At 32.5% G+C, this 16,780-nt stretch overlaps 1 protein-coding gene across 11 annotated transcripts in view; it reads right to left on the reverse strand.

Annotated features, from left to right (window-relative positions):
• LOC129906876 (uncharacterized) overlaps positions 1-16,780 on the reverse strand; it is a 564,039-nt gene that overhangs the window by 495,098 nt on the left and 52,161 nt on the right. Inside the window, exon 2 of one of the 11 annotated variants that reach the window (XM_055982837.1) lies at positions 10,724-10,944. The exons of the other annotated variants lie outside the window; for them this stretch is intronic. The gene's annotated coding sequence lies outside the window, so the exon portion shown is untranslated. The remainder of the gene's footprint in view (positions 1-10,723; positions 10,945-16,780) is intronic. 11 annotated transcript variants of the gene reach the window in all.

Consider the following 16,780-nt stretch of genomic DNA (forward strand, 5'->3'; position numbering starts at 1 on the left):
ACTTTTTTGGCATTGTCTACCATCGTAATGTCATGGAAAAATGTTATCTCAACTTTTTTTTTTTGTACGAATGCATAACATGATATATAGTACCTATATCGCAAGTAAAAATTAGGTACAAGTGTGTTTTTTTCGAAGAGACAGTAAAATCTGTAATTGGTCCCAAAAAGCAATCGACTTTATTTATTAATATGTCATTAGAATCAGCATCAAAAAATACCTTAAAAACATGTGTCATATGATGATATTTCACAAACAATTTTTTTCACTACCCCTCCCTCTTGTCCGTGAGAAAAAAAAACACCCTTACACCCAACTTTTAAGCTATTGCATAGATTTTAACGCAGGCCTGGCATGGGGAGCTAACCAAGAAAAAACGTAACGAAAAATTAGTACATTTAGGATGGTATGTGTGTATATGCATACGATACGATTGTACGAAGCTTGCATGGATGTGTGAATGGTTTTGGTTCAGCCAGAGAGGGTTATATAAATTGTGTTAGACAACAAAAAGAGGAGTAAGGAGGAAGACCATACATTGTTCTGTATTTTCTTTTCTTTTCTCTTCCCATTCTTCTCTTTCTTGATCAACTTCTTGTGATTTGTGAAGGAGTAAAGCGTTGGAATGCGCTTGCGATATTAAATCAGAAGAGAAGAGAAAAAGTATGATAGGTAGATACAAAATATAATCATTTGTTTTGTGTAGTGTAGGTAAACAAATTATAATTGCATAAGTTGATAAAAAATGCAATGCAATAGCTTTACCGCGGCAGTCCTCGAGTGCCACAAGTCTTTTTTTTTATAGACTTTTTTATCCTTGGTTCTTATCCCAAAAGCAAACCTTTTGCCACCTTTCATGAGTGTAACAATATTTTTTATTTTTTAAAAATCTAGTCAATTTTGAACTGATTTTCATAAAAACTACCTCGTTTCATTTGGAAATAAATATTATTTAAGAATATACATATTTTTAAAACAGCATGTTGTTTTGAAAACATTATACTTTAAATAGATGTAGAAGTTGGGTAATTGAGAAAAAAATGAAATGAAAATGAAACGAAATTCTAGGTGGTTTAACCGAATGACATTTTGTATACATTGTTAAATGTATTTCAATGGGTGAAGGTCCAAAAAACCGTTTTTTGCCCCTAACTCCAGATTTTGAGGTGTTAGGGACTTTTTAAATACCGTTTCGTAATCAGTGCGTCTAGCTCTATGCTCTCCAAAACGTGATAGGTTTCCGCCCGCGTATATTTTGAAACCTTTTTGTAACACAGTGTTATCAATGAAAAAACTTTTTGAGCCTAACTTTTTTTAGGAAATTTAATCTTCTATTTTTATTTTGAGCAATGCATATGACTATCTCAGCCCGAAAAAAAATATCGTTAAAAAAGCAAAAAAATCCAAAAATCGCTTTTCTTGACTTTTTTCATGTTTTCTTTTTTACTGTTTTGGTATGGAATTTTTTTTTTTAATTTAAAAAAAAAAAAAAAAAACATTTCTTCGATATAAAATTTCATTCTCTACAACAAGTTTTAAAATCAATTTATCAAAATTATGCTTTGTTTACGAGATGTATTAAAAAAAAAAACAAAAAGGGGGCTTTTGCAGCCCTATCTTCTATTTCGACCCTCTCATTTAATAGCGGTTTTTTCTTTTCTCCGCGGTTTTATCTTCTCTTATAACCCATTCAACGTTTTATGCAATAAAAACCCGTGAACGTCTTAGTTAAGACATAATCAGTAGCCTGAAATCCTGGACTTATTCCGTTCTTAAAACTGACGATTCAATGTAACTATTGAAAAGAAAAAAAAATTCTGTGAGGTTTGAAAATTAAGCTCGGCAAAAATCCGTGTATCAAACCCTCCTAGTGGGTGCCGAGCGGTAATGATCACCACAGTTTTATCTTGTGCGTTTTTAGCAAGATGGTGATCAGCTAAGGTCAGGTTGCATAGCTGTATTGTTCTTAACTCCTCTCCTCAATAGTTAAATAATCCGAAATTCAATTTTACCATCGATACAAGGTTCCTAATTTTCAGTGGTGGGTTGAGCGTGCACATAATCCAAGCCGAAGAAATGGAAGGCTGGGGGATAAACCAGTCGTGAACGAGCTCTTTCGGATGCCTTGGCAGGATCCGTCATAATTTTTGCCTTGCCCCAGTAATCGGCTCTGCCGGGGTTGACTTTTTCTTTCCGACCTACTCGTAGTACCTTAATTTTGTTTATAATGTGGACAGAGACATGACATACGCAACATCATCCGAATTGGACGATGAACTCTTGGCCTCAAGCCAAGAGACAATCGTGGATAGCTCAGAGACTGCTAGAGTGGACTTCAAGAGTGCTTCCTTCTTTCTTAGCAAGATTACTAAAAATGAGGAAGCTGGAACTCCACACGCTAAGGATGCCGCTGATAAAATCAGGTACGAAAAGATTGTTTAAGTACAACAATCTTTTTGTTCATCCAGAAAAGACCGCCAAAAGAAATAGATCTCTTGAGGAGGGTAACCCTCCTCAAAAAAAATCTAAAACCGGCGGCACCAAAAAGAAAGGGCCACGATATTTAATTATTTATTTATAAAAACAGATTTTACTTTTTTTACACCACTTATGAAATTTCGTGAAAATATCAAATTTGAAATTTTCCCTTATTTTGTTCAATGAAAATCTTTAACATTAAGTAACTTTTACCATAAGAGCAAGTACGTGCGACCCCAATCGTGCAATTTATTTAATCCTGTGACCCCCCCAAACCACATTTCTAGATCCGCGCCTGTGTACCATGGCGTTTTCCATTGAACAAAACATTGATGTACCGTCGACGACCCGGCAATAGTTTTTTCTTAAACGTTTTCCAACGGAAAAAGTATTGATTTTTTTTGCCGACGAATTGATTCTTTTTTCGTCTTTTAATACGAATCTACACATATTTTTTTACTGATTTTAACACGCACTACAAATTTGACAGTTTTGCAAAATTCAAACGAAATTATAATTTAAGGAAAAAGATAATGGGAGAGAATTCGTTGGTCTTATTAATAAATAATAAATAATCTTACCTACAGTGAAAAAAAAGATATTTTTCTTGTGTTTTTTTTTTTTTTAATATTATTGTCTTATTTTTTGGAAAATTGAATTTGGGTTTGGTCGTTTGGATTTTGAATTTTGTCCGCATACAACGCCACATAATTTGTTTTCATTTTGAAAACATATATTTTCCGTATAGGTATAGAAAAAACTTTATTTGATTGTTTAGTTGCCATATAAAAACTAAATTTTTTTGGCAGATGGTCTGCCCGACAAAAATGTTTTTTGAAAAAATGTGTGAGAGAAATTTTCGTTTCTTCGAGGCCCCCTGAGAACGGGGGCCCTGGGCACGGGCCCTGTGTGCCCTTATGGTAAATATGGCATTGCACGTTAAGATATGTAATAATTACAAAAAAAATACATGTAAGCACTCAATATTTCGATATTTCGAAGTGCCAAAGGCCTCGCTTAAAAAAATCACCTTTTGAAAAGTCAATACCTAATATGTATATTTTTACTTGCGATATAGGTACTATATATATCAAGTTATGCATTCGTACAAAAAAAAGTTGAGATAACATTTTTCCATGATATCACGATGGTGGAGAATGCCAAAAAAGTGGGTCACGGAAGTCCGTCTGTCAGTCTGTCAGTCTGTCAGTCTGTCAGTCTGTCAGTCTGTCAGTCTGTCAGTCTGTCAGTCTGTCAGTCTGTCAGTCTGTCAGTCTGTCAGTCTGTCAGTCTGTCAGTCTGTCAGTCTGTCAGTCTGTCAGTCTGTCAGTCTGTCAGTCTGTCAGTCTGTCAGTCTGTCAGTCTGTCAGTCTGTCAGTCTGTCAGTCTGTCAGTCTGTCAGTCTGTCAGTCTGTCAGTCTGTCAGTCTGTCAGTCTGTCAGTCTGTCAGTCTGTCAGTCTGTCAGTCTGTCAGTCTGTCAGTCTGTCAGTCTGTCAGTCTGTCAGTCTGTCAGTCTGTCAGTCTGTCAGTCTGTCAGTCTGTCAGTCTGTCAGTCTGTCAGTCTGTCAGTCTGTCAGTCTGTCAGTCTGTCAGTCAGTCAATCTGTCAGTCAATCTGTCAGTCTGTCTGTATAAGGAATAATGTCAAATATCAATGTAGCGTTATTTGACGACTCTCCAGAGGGGTTTTCGGAATTAATTTTTTTGGACCAAAAATAACGGTACTTGTCATAGACCGATTTTAGTAAAGTTGAAATTGCTCAAAAACGGCTCCAACGATTTTGTTTGAAAAATTCAAATGTTAGTTTTAAGACAAGGTCTATCTTCTAATGAAAAATTTTTTTTTTTGAGAATTATTAGCACTGGTCTATAAAATTTTTTCTTGGTGCCGAGACTATGACAGTCTATAACAGTCACCGACTAACCTTCGGTCCGATATGATCGTTCTCTAGTGACAGTGCGTTGATTTTCTGCCTTGTGCTTACAAACCTAACCGGTTTTACCGTTTGTTTTGATTTTCTTTATTTCTTTTTCGCTTACACTTATATCCATTGCGGTGTTTTTTTTTTATTTATCTGTGCGGCCCTTGTTCAACTAAAAATGGGGGCCTCCAAGCCGAAAAGAAATGGAAATCAATTTCCGCTTCTTGCAGAAAGTGATTCTCCATACGAAATGAACCCGTCAAAAAAACATAAATCAGTATCTCCTATATTTGCTGACCAATACCCTGAACTACCTACTTCCTCAAGCTTTAAAAATCCCAGATTTGTAGTTATTTCTTCTACCGATAAAGAAAAACCAATATCGTCTCTAAACACAAAGCCCCATACCCCTCTTCATCTAAAGATTGCACCGAATACAAAATCGACAAAGAAATTATTACAATTAAAACCAAAATAAAATGTTCCATGTCTGAAGCTAAACGCCTTTATGGACTACAAAATCCAAAAACTACAATCCCAATAACTGACTCATTTGCCACAAGAACCATTGAACAAATAGGCCCTTCTTATATCATAGCAACAAATTCATCACAAAAACGAAACAAATAGCCTTTCATCTAACACACCTAACCATGCAACACAATCTTTCGAAAAAACAACATCAATAATTCCACCTTCACCTGTAATAAATACTTCATTATCAAAAACTCAACCAATTAAACAAGAATCAAATAAAACAACAGCAGTAAATAACATTTCCATAAACAACGGGAGAGGCGGCTCCAGAATAGACACCAGCTCAACCTTAACCAAATCATTCAACACAAAACTTCTTCCCTTTGCACAATATATGTATATGAAAAAAAAAAACAACATATATTGTATATAAGGCTCTATTTTCTCTTATCTGGTAAAAATTCTGCAATGGAATTTAAATGGTTTTTTTAATAATTTCCACGAGCTGCAATTACACTGTGTTCGAAAATGGAACTTTTTTTCCGACAGAGGGCTCTCATATCTACTAAAGATAATTCGAGTATGCTGAACACGATGGCGTTCTTAGTTTTTCTGGATTAGGTCAAATAAGAAAGATTTTTGCGTTTGAAATTTTGTTTGCACATGCCAAAACTGAGGGTATAAAACACCACATATTTTCAAATTTTTGATTTTTATCGATGAAAAATGATGGAAAATCTATTTTTTTGGAAGTATTATTCGTAAAAGAAGTTATTTGAAAAAAAATCTGTCGAATAACTATTTAAATCATTATTTTATGGAAAAAAACGTCGACTTTTCTCTCACTTTTTCTTACATTTTTTAACTTTAAAGGTACAAATGTATGCGAAAAATCAACATTTTTTTGTACACACCTTTTATGTGTTAGTACTCTGGAATATTATACATATGTAGATGTAGATGTTTAATTAAAAAATCAGGCATGGTATCAATATTTTCATTTAATTTTTTTTTAAGTTCAAAAAATCATTTTTCTTCCAATTTGTTTTAAAATTAAAACATATTTACTATTACTTCCATCTGCATTATATGAAATTACATACACAACACATAATATATTTGTCACAGTCCATCTTTAACTTAAGGGGGATTTCACTTAAACGAACCCCGTTTAACTGAAGAAAATATTTAAAGATCAGAAAAGTGTTTCAGATAAGCGGGTTTTCTCTAAAGAGGATTTCTCTTAAGCGGGTTTTTATGCTACTTGAACCTATGGGCGTTTTGCCCCCTTCCGATCTTACCTGATATTCTAGAACATGTTTTTTTCTTAAGGTTCAAACCATTAAAATTCATTCTTTCACAAGAAAATACTCTTGAATATCCAACTTTTATTATAAAGAATAAGTTAACAACTTTAACTATCTCACGGTTAAAAGTGCAACTTACTTTTAATATAAACGGTAACTATTTGTTGAAAAATCACAAAAGTTTCGGCGTTTCAAGCAAACATTCAACCAGACATGGTCGATCATACCAAAAGCCACTTTTTCATATTGCAACTTTTGCCAGTTTTATTTTTTTTTTTTCATACAGCATAGTAAGAGAACGATTTTGCCCCCACTTCCCCTACATATGAATTGCATTTAAACTTTTTGTAATTTTTTTATTTTATAAACTAAAAAATTAAAAAAAAAAAAAAACAATGTTTTACTGCTACTTTTTCACTCTTAAGCTTAACCAATATTGTAGATAGGTAGGTAGGTACTGCCTATTCGTATTTGTAAACAAAGCCATCTTCTATCCTGAAATACAAGATCAAATCGTTGCCACCGAGTGCTGCATTTTAATTTAAGTAATACGAAAAATACTAGAAAAATTGAAGAAAAATCGACGTTTTTTTGCCATAAAATAATGATTTAAAATGTCATTCGACAGATTTTTTTTTCAAATAACTTCTTTTACTTCCAAAAAAATAGATTTTCCATCATTTTTCATCGATAAAAAATCAAAAATTGGAAAATATATGGTGTTTTATACCCTCAGTTTTGGCATGTGCAAACAAAATTTCAAACGCAAAAATCTTTCTTATTTGACCTAATCCAGAAAAACTAAGAACGCCATCGTGTTCAGCATACTCGAATTATCTTTAGTAGAAATAAAAGCCCTCTGTCGGTTTTTTGAACTATCACAGTTATTAATTAAAGATCAATACCCATCAATCATTTCACTTCAAGAAACTTTAATACCAAACCACCCAGACCCAACAAAAGTTACAAAATACTCACCTAAACAATACAAAACATATTTCCATAATTTACCAACAAACACCACTGCAAAACAAGGAATTGGCTTCCTTGTTCACAAATCCATTTCCCATAAACTTATACAAATTAATTCAAATATTTCCGCAATTGCAATTGAATTAGAATTTAAAATCAAAATAACAATAATCAATGTATATATACCACCAGACCAAGTATTCTCTTCTTCGGATTTAGAAAACATTGTCAATGTAATCCAAACCCCTGTTTTGATAACAAGCTACTTTAACTGCTGGAGCCCTCTTTGGGGTTCTCCCCACAGCAACACCAGAGGTAAAATATTTGAAAATTTTTTGACAAACAAAAACTTTATTATTCTGAATAACGGAAATCCCACACATTTTTCAACACACAAATGTTTTACTCATATCGACTTAACATTAATTTCTCCCCAATTATACCCATCAACAATCTGTCAGTCCTCTCCGATTTATATGGTAGTAACCATTTCCCAATTGTAACAAATATAACCCTTGATTCAGAACGTACGAATGCTAAGCCAAGACCAAAATACCTAACCGACAAAGCAAACTGGGACCTTTTCAAAACAAACGCTTCAAACTTTACATCTTCATATCAAATATCTATAAAAATAAATCAGGAAGCAGCCAGAATACTAAAAACAATCAAAGTTGCAGCTAATAATTCAATTCCACAGTCGCATAACAAAAATACTAGAAAACATGTCTCCTGGTGGAGCAATGAAATTAGTGACTTAAGAAACACAAAACAAAACGCCTGGAAGATTTTTAAAAGACATCCAACTGATGCTAACCTTATCTGCTACCGCAAAGCCAACGCGTGTTTTCGTAAAGCTGCCAAATTGGCTAAGCAAAATTGTTTCGAAACGTTCTTTAACAACATAAACCCCCAATCTTCACCTAAAAAACTATGCTCGGACATTAAGACTCTCACTGGGAATTATATTCCATATATCTGTGGCCTCAATCAATAACCGCTTAAGTCGAAAAAAAAAAACAAAATTTAGTTTTACAATAATGCTCAACACTGGTTTACAAGGGTTTTGTTGCCGAAACAAAAATGTACTTTTCTGAAGTTTTTCAGTGTGTTGAGCTCGAATCCGAAGTCAGAAACAACTAATCAGCTCCCGTTTTTAAGATATTACCGTTAGAAAATGCAAAAAAACGTTTTTTTTCATTTCTTCGGACCTTATTCTTTTGTATAAGGAAAATTTTTTGAATATTTAGTAACGGTTTCTATAAGAACTGTTTTCCATCTTTCGATACCTGTTTAAATCTTTTCAATATCTTTTGTATTGCACGAGATATCTTAAATTAAGTAAGTGGGTTTTTCTTCATATATCATAAAGGAGATAATGACGTTCTAAAATTTATAAAAACACCAAACAACTAGGGATATCTCGGGCAATAAAAAGATATCGGAAAGATTTAAACAGATTTATAAAGGTGATAAATAGTTCTTATAAAAACGTTACTTAATATGCACAAATAATTTTCCTTATATAAAAGAATACGGTCCGAAGTACTGCATACTCTAACGGTAATATTTAAAAAACGAGAGCTGATTAATTTTTTTTGACTTCGGATTCGAGTTCAGCACACCAATAACCTTCAGAAAAGTATATTTTTGTTTCGGCAACAAAAAAAAAGTATATAGCCAACTGCTTTGCGAGTTGTTGGGCTAAACAGTCAGATGATAGCAGTTTCCCCACAGAGTTTTTGCAAGCTAAATACAAATATCACGAACTCTGCCAAGTTAATTGAATCGCCAATTAAATTAATCGAATTGGAAAATTGCCTGCATCTAGTCAAAGGCAAAACACCGGGTTTCGATCGCGTATCGTACCCTACGCTTAAAAACTGTCCACTTCCCCTGAAGTTCCGAATTTTATCCCTATATAACAAAATTTTGGATACAAGTACGATCCCACAAGCATGGAAAATAGCTACCATCATACCACTGCCCAAACCGAAAAAGAACCTTCTTGAACTTAATGGTTATAGACCTATATCCCTGCTTCCCTGTATGGGTAAAATACTGGAAAAGATAATTGCTAAAAGATTACAGTGGTTTATTGATAAAAACAATTTCATTAATAACAATCAAGTGGCTTTTAGACATGATGGTAGCACTACAGATGCCCTCTTATGTATTGACGAATATATAGCGTCATCATTATCAACAAAAAACCACATTTCAATTTTATCAATTGACTTTGAAAAAGCATTTGATAAAATTGGAATCCATGTTGTTTCAAACAAGCTAATGAAATGGAAAATAGGTCCGAAGATTTTCGGATACATTCGATCATTTTTAATTAATAGGAAATTTCGTACTAGAGTAAACAATGTTTATTCATCCTTTTATGAACTTAAGAATGGTACATATACCCCAAGGTTCATCACTCTCAGTGGTTATTTTCATTATAGCTTTCAATGAAATTAGTAACATTATGTCTAAATATCAAACGGTCCGACATTCCTTGTATGCAGGTGACCTAATAATTCTTGTAAAATGCAAAGAAATACCAAAAGTTGTCGAAATTTTTTCAAATATTCTTTCTGAAATAGACGACTGGTCCAAGTATTCAGGATCAACTATATCATTAACAAAAACTAACATTCTACATATATGTCGAAAGACAAGTTGTCAAAAGATAATAAATCTCAATTTTAAAAACATAAACATTTGTAACGTTGAATATTTAAAAATACTTGGTGTCATTTTCGACAGTAAATTTAGTTTTAAGTACCATTGTACATATCTAAAAAAAATTTGGCTACCAGGACAAATATTATAAGATATCTTACAAGTAAGTTCCTCACAAATTAACACTGGTATTAGAATCATAAAATGTATTATATTATCAAAAATCGATTATGGTCTAGCTATTTACGGTAAATGCTCAAAATCTTGTATCCAGCTTATCAAGCCAGAATACCATGCAGCGATACGACTGGCACTCAGGGCTTTAAGAACTACACCGATCATGAACATGTTGACCTAATCTGGCCTCCCGTCAATCGAACATAGACAAGCCTATACTACAGCTCATCTAATAAACATAATAACAACAGCAACTAACTCACCGATAATTCCAATATTAAAACAAACCATCAAACGTAAAAGAATACCTAAATGTCCATCAACAATACACAAAATCATTTCGTCTTCAAAGCTTCTTGATTTCCCAATCACCTTCAACACAGCAAAAGAACCGTCATATCCACCATGGTTTCTTCCATAAAACTCGATCATCACCGACCTAAGCAAATTACAGAAAAACACCACCAGCAAGGAAATCTATAAGGCGGCATTCAACGAAAAAATTTCAAAATACAAAGATGAAAACTGGTACTTCATTTACACCGATGAAACTAAAAACGAAAATGGTACAGCATTATTCGTAGTTGATGAAACTGAAAACATTCTTTGCAAAAATATACTCCCGGAGTTTGCATCTTAACATAAAACAGAAAATGATAATATGTACAGACAGCCTGTCAACACTGAACGCCGTAAAAAACATAAACAACAACTCACCAACTATACAATACTGCCGTACTAAGCAAAAAGGGCGCATGAGCCAAAAATCCAAAATTGAGTTAAAGGCATATTTGACATCCTGAAACAATTCCTCATTTATATGTTAACTAAAAACAGCGCATTTTCAATTCCAAGTGGCTCAAAATAGTCAATGAAGATGAGCACCACGATATTACTCCGCTGTATTCCTCAATAGAAAAATGCATTTGTTACTAACTCTAAAAATTAAAAAAAAAAATAGATAAGCATTTGGGAAGCTTAAACAATATATAATTATTGTGTAAACTAAAAATTATAATTTTCTTACTAAAAGTTGCTTAAAATCATTTTTGAAAATGAGCACATTTACAATTCTCAAGCTTTTCCCTTGCCAGTAAAATGCATTTATCTCAAAACTACAAAAATGGATATGCGCCCTTTTTGCTTAGCACGGCAGAATACATAAGGGATAATCTCATTGCGAATAAGAACAAATTGAAACTGTTGTGGGTACCTGGCCATACAGGTATTAAAGGCAATGAACTTGCAGATGTAATTGCAAAACAGGCGTCTTATGAACCAAATAAAACTGATTTAACCAAAATGGTGAGAAATCATTTTTTTAAGACCAAAATCGAATGGAGTATTTACCAACACCACTACTCAAATATAAATCCAGAAGGTCAATCGATTTTATATCCAACAAATTGTTCAACAGTCATGATTCGGTGTTTTCTAAGAATGGGCCACTCAAACATCACCCACAGTCACCTGCTAGAACGAAAAGATCCACCAAGATGTCATATTTGCAGCTGAGAATTATTAACCATCCCCCAACTATTATATGATTGCAATTCAACGAAAAGTATTCTTTATAAATTTATCAAAAATAGACCTTTACTAGACATATTAAAATATCCATCAGAAGAAAAAATATAAGATTGATATACAAAATTATAAAATCTTTAAAAATAGAAACACTTATTTAATGTTAACCTCCTAAATCCATTTTTCTTTTAATTTAAGCTGATAGTCCTGGTAGCTACTGCTTTAATTATATTATTTTGTAATTAATTACATTGTAATAAATAATAATAATAATAATACTTTTCTATAAGTTTTTGTTGTGCTGAGCTCGAATCTGAAGTCAGGAATATCCTATCAGCTCCCGTTTTTGAAATATTACCGTTAGAAAGTTCGAACAAATCGTTTTTTGACTTATATTGGAGCTAAGAAGATCTTCGCCACATGAACCAAAGTATACTTTTCTGAAGGTTTTGGGTGTGTTGAACTCGAATCTGAAGTCAAAAATATCCTATCAGCTCCCGTTTTGGAAATATTACTGTTAGAAAATGAAAAAAAAAAACGTTTTTCTACCACTTTTGATGTTATGCCTTAATTTGAAGAATTTTTTTAACCCTCTACCGCATACTAATCCATATATGGTTTATCGATTTCATATCGATTTATTCCCGTTATATTGCACCAAATGTCAACAAGAAAAAACTATAATAAAACTACGTCTATTTTTTTATAATAAATCGGTTTTTATTATCAGTAGGAGAGTCGTGATTCTGAAATAAGCTCATTGTTTCAAGAGCATGTCTAAAGTGCAAATCAGTGAATAAAAGTGTGAACTTTTCAAGTGTTTTTTTATAAGAAATAAGTAAGTTGCATCCAATTAAAAATAAGTTTCGTATGAATTTATTATACTTTTATATGTTTACGTAGTTTGTTTTTTGTTTTTTTTAATAATTTTTGTCTTTTTTTGCGTTTTTACCAAAACACCATACATGGTTTTTTTATTTTTGTAAAATTAATTCGAAGACTTTCTATGGAAAAAATAAGTGTGTAAATGCTAAAACTGGTGATGGCTTTCGAAGTGATGACGATCTAGCTTCAGATTCTGGCCCTTTTTAACATCAAACAAGCCATCTACGAGCACTTTTGCAAATCTGTAACACCTAAAATGTCACGAAAAAGATGATGCCCTTCAGCTTTGGTAGGTGATCAAAGCAGAGATGGAACAAAACAAAGCTGAGGGAGTTATATACAAGTCACGGAAGCCCAACCCCATCTAATCCCAAAACTCTAATTCACTCACAACAACCAAGGGCAAAAGCCGTTGAAATCAGTACTAACTGAAAACATCGACCATATCCCTGAATGGCAAACAAAAACACCAATATGTCAAATTTGGGGACTGAAAACGTATTGTGTACATGTAGAAAATGGAAGGTGTTCTTCTGCAACAATGATAAAAGAAAGAGTTTGAATAAATTCCATGAATAAGGAAAGTCCAATGTAATAAAAACATATTTTACAAAACATACCTTGAATGCATACTAAACCATAAATGGGTTATTAATTGTTTGCTGGAAATCGACTTGCTGCATACTAACCCATATATGGTTTATGTTTCTAAAAATTTATATATATGTAAAAAAATAAAAAAATTTATGTAATACCGTTTTTCAACCCCTAATAAAGCTAAAAAATTGTTAAAAAAAATTTTATTTCATTTCGTTCATAATTCATGCAGTAGAGGGTTAAATATAAATCATAACCGTTTCTATAAGAACTATTTTCCTTATTTCAAAACCTGTTTAAATCTTTACAATATCTTTTTTACTGCCGGAGATATCTTAAAATGAAGTAAGTGTGTTTTTATCAAGAAGGAGATGAAAACTTGATATCTGTTTGATACATTACAATAAGCCAAAAAACTGACGATATCTCGAACAATTAAAAAAAAGATATCGAAAAGAAGATATAAAAAAGATCTTAAAAGAAGGAATGCAGTTCTTATAGAAACCGTTAATATTTCAAAAACGGGAGCTGATAGCATATTTCTGACTTCTGATTCGAATTCAGAACACCGAAAACCTAGGAAAAGTATATCATAGTCTCGGCACGAACCGTTTTTCTGGTTTTGGATTGGCAACCCCGCTGTGGAAAGTGTAAGGTTACTGTTTTTTGCTCTCAAATTTGTATTTTGAAATTATTAAGATTTAACAAATATCACTAACTAAAATTCACCATTCAATTTTAACGAAAAAATTCTGAGTTTAAGGAGTATAAAATCATCTAAAAAGTGAGTTCAAGTATAAATAAATCAACACAATAAAATAGTTCACCGCGGCTTAGAAACCATTTTCATTTATCAAATATATAAAAAAAAAAAAAAAAAAACACCGTATATTCGTATATGAACCAACACAAACGTAAACGAGAGGAATCATCACCAGAATTAAAAATGGGGCACAAAAAGGACAAAACGTCTTCTTCTAAAGTATCCGAAATGAGCATAGAAGCACTTGAAAAGCTCTTTGATTTCAAGCAAAAAGATCTTCCCTGCAAACCAAACCTCAGTAGTTTAGGGGAAAATACAACCACCATCAAAGTTTATTTTGGGGATGTATGTGTTTCCTTATTTACCAAAATCTCTCCCCTACAAAAATAGAAGTTTTGTTTCTCCTGAAAAAATAAACTCTTCTTTGATAAATGGGAGGAAAAGAGCGCGATGTATGCAAAGCACAGAGTTTTGTCTCTTTTGTAATGGCGGCTCGCGTTTGATTTGACTTTTCCTACATTTTATATTTTCTAGTGAAACCAGTAAAACCTTGATAGCCACAGCAACAGCAACATCAAACAAAATTTTTGGGTGCTCCATTTGAAGAATAAAAAAAAAAATTAAAACAATTTAATTTAAAAAATATATAGGTAATCTTCTCAGTGTTGAGTGTTATTTGTGAAAACTATTTTCTCTAAACAATCTACCACACAAATTCTTCGACACGCCACAAAAATTTATTTCCACCATTAAAATGCACAGCCTCAGCCTTGTGCATTTAGAAAAAAAAAGTCATACAAAAATGGTACAAAAACAACCACCAATTGATTTGGAAAATAAAGGTATGCTGATTTTAAAATTGATAAATTATAAAGTTGTTGATTTTTCTGTCTTCTAGTGGCGATCAATTCCAGTTTCCAGACATCAATGACTGAGTTTACAGTAGGGTTGCTTAAACATCGATAGTCTATCGATAGTATCGATAGTGAAAAACTATCGCGTAAATCGATAGTGTCAAAAAACTATCGATTGTTTTTCTTCGTACACCTTTGTTTAATTTCAAATGACATTCAAACTCACACTACTTGTATATTTATAAAACTCACCACCAAAAATTAATCAAAATGCAAAACAAAAATCGTCAAAAGTTGAAGCCTAGTACACTGCTGATGCGAAACAAAATTTTCCATAAAAAATTTCGTTAACGAAATCTTGAACGAAAAATTTCGTTTTGCTTTTCGTTTTCCAGTACGCAGCTCAAGCGAAAAATTGGAGAGTTTTCGCTCATTTGCCATTAACTTGTTACTGTCCTGTGCATTTTTGTTTGCTCCAAGAGCAGTGTTGACGGTTTTTCACCTTTAATTCATTTATTTCTTGCTTTAAAAACTATTTTCTGTTGATTTTTCTTGACTTTAAATAAATTTTGAATTTTTTTATTTTGACTTTGACAGAATACTCGATGATATTTTTTCGTTGGAGACCTGAAAATTTTTCGTTTCGCATCAGCAGCGTACCAGGCTTAAGCCTGGTACGCTGCTCACGCTTAATTTTAGCTGAGATAAAATTCCCATACAAGTTATCGATAACTTGTATGGGATCAATTTTATCTCGGCTAAAAATTTTCGATAATTTGTATGGGAGCTAAAATTTAGCGCGAGCAGCGTACCAGGCTTTAAGCCTGGTACGCTGTTCGCGCTAAATTTAAGCGAAGATAAAATTCCCATACAAGTTATCGATAATTATCGATAACAAATTATAATTTGTATGGGATCCATTTTAGCTGAGATAATATTTTTCGATAATTTGTATGGGAGCTAAAATTTAGCGCGAGCAGCGTACCAGGCTTTAATGAAAAAATACCGAAAATAAGTATCTTTTTTACTGGGACTATGATTTATTGAATCCATCTGGGTATTTAGACAATTAGGAAATGTAAGCATCTAGCAAAGAATATTCATCAACGTTTTTGAAGTTAAAATATCATTTTTTGTTTGTTTTTTTTTTTTGTGGTTTTGATAAGGTGAATTTTATTTAAAAAAAAACTATCGATACTATCGATAGTATCGATAGTTTTTTTTGAAAACATCGATACTATCGAAACGTCCGACTATCGATGTTTAAGCCACCCTAGTTTACAGCAGCTTCAGCCTTGAGCATTGAGAAAAAAAAATCAAAAAAAGTTACAAAAACTACCACCAAAGTGCAGACTGCAGAGTATTTTTTTCTTTTTCATTCTTCTCAACTGGCCAGGCCACAGACGCGTGCCCAGAGATCTTTTTTTATGTACCTATTTTGTTTTCAAAAAAAAAAATATTTTGTGTTTTTCCAATAAAATATTAATTAATGTTTGTTCAAAAGAATTGTTTGTTTGTTTTGAAGATTTTTTTATTTTCAGATGAAATTTAAATATGGATTTTGGAAATAGTACTCCAAATAAGTACTTTAAAAGTACAATTTTCAGTGGTTTTTCTGTTTCTAAAAAAGTACCGGAAAATGTCATCAGAAGCACTTCCAGATGTGCTTCGCTGATGTACTTTAGAAGTACATTTCGCTGGCTGAGAATTATAAGGGTGTATTTCATACAAAATACAAAAAATGAGTTTTATACACCAAAATTTTCGTAATTCTAACGGCTTTCAGATAAAATTTAAAAAAAAATTAGAAAAAAATTAATGGCGACGGTACAGGTAAAAAAGACATACAACTTTCATGATTTCACATAAATGTATTGATATAATAAGGTTCTATGTCATTCAAATTGCAACATAGAACCCTTTTACTGATTTTTTTCAAACAAAAAAATACATTGATTTAAGTTACATAGAACTTTTTTGCGCAAATTTTTCAAAATGAAATCTTATGGAAATGATGTTTTTTTTAACTAAATTAAAAATAAAAGATCAAGAACAACAGGGGTGGAATCGGCTAACTTGATAGCCAACAGTTGACAGTCAAAAACGACGATTTTGCTCCATAACTCGTAGTTTTTGACTATCAACTAT

The sequence above is a fragment of the Episyrphus balteatus genome, chromosome 1 (genome assembly GCF_945859705.1).
Source record: "Episyrphus balteatus chromosome 1, idEpiBalt1.1, whole genome shotgun sequence".
NCBI classification, from domain to species: Eukaryota; Metazoa; Arthropoda; class Insecta; order Diptera; family Syrphidae; genus Episyrphus; species Episyrphus balteatus.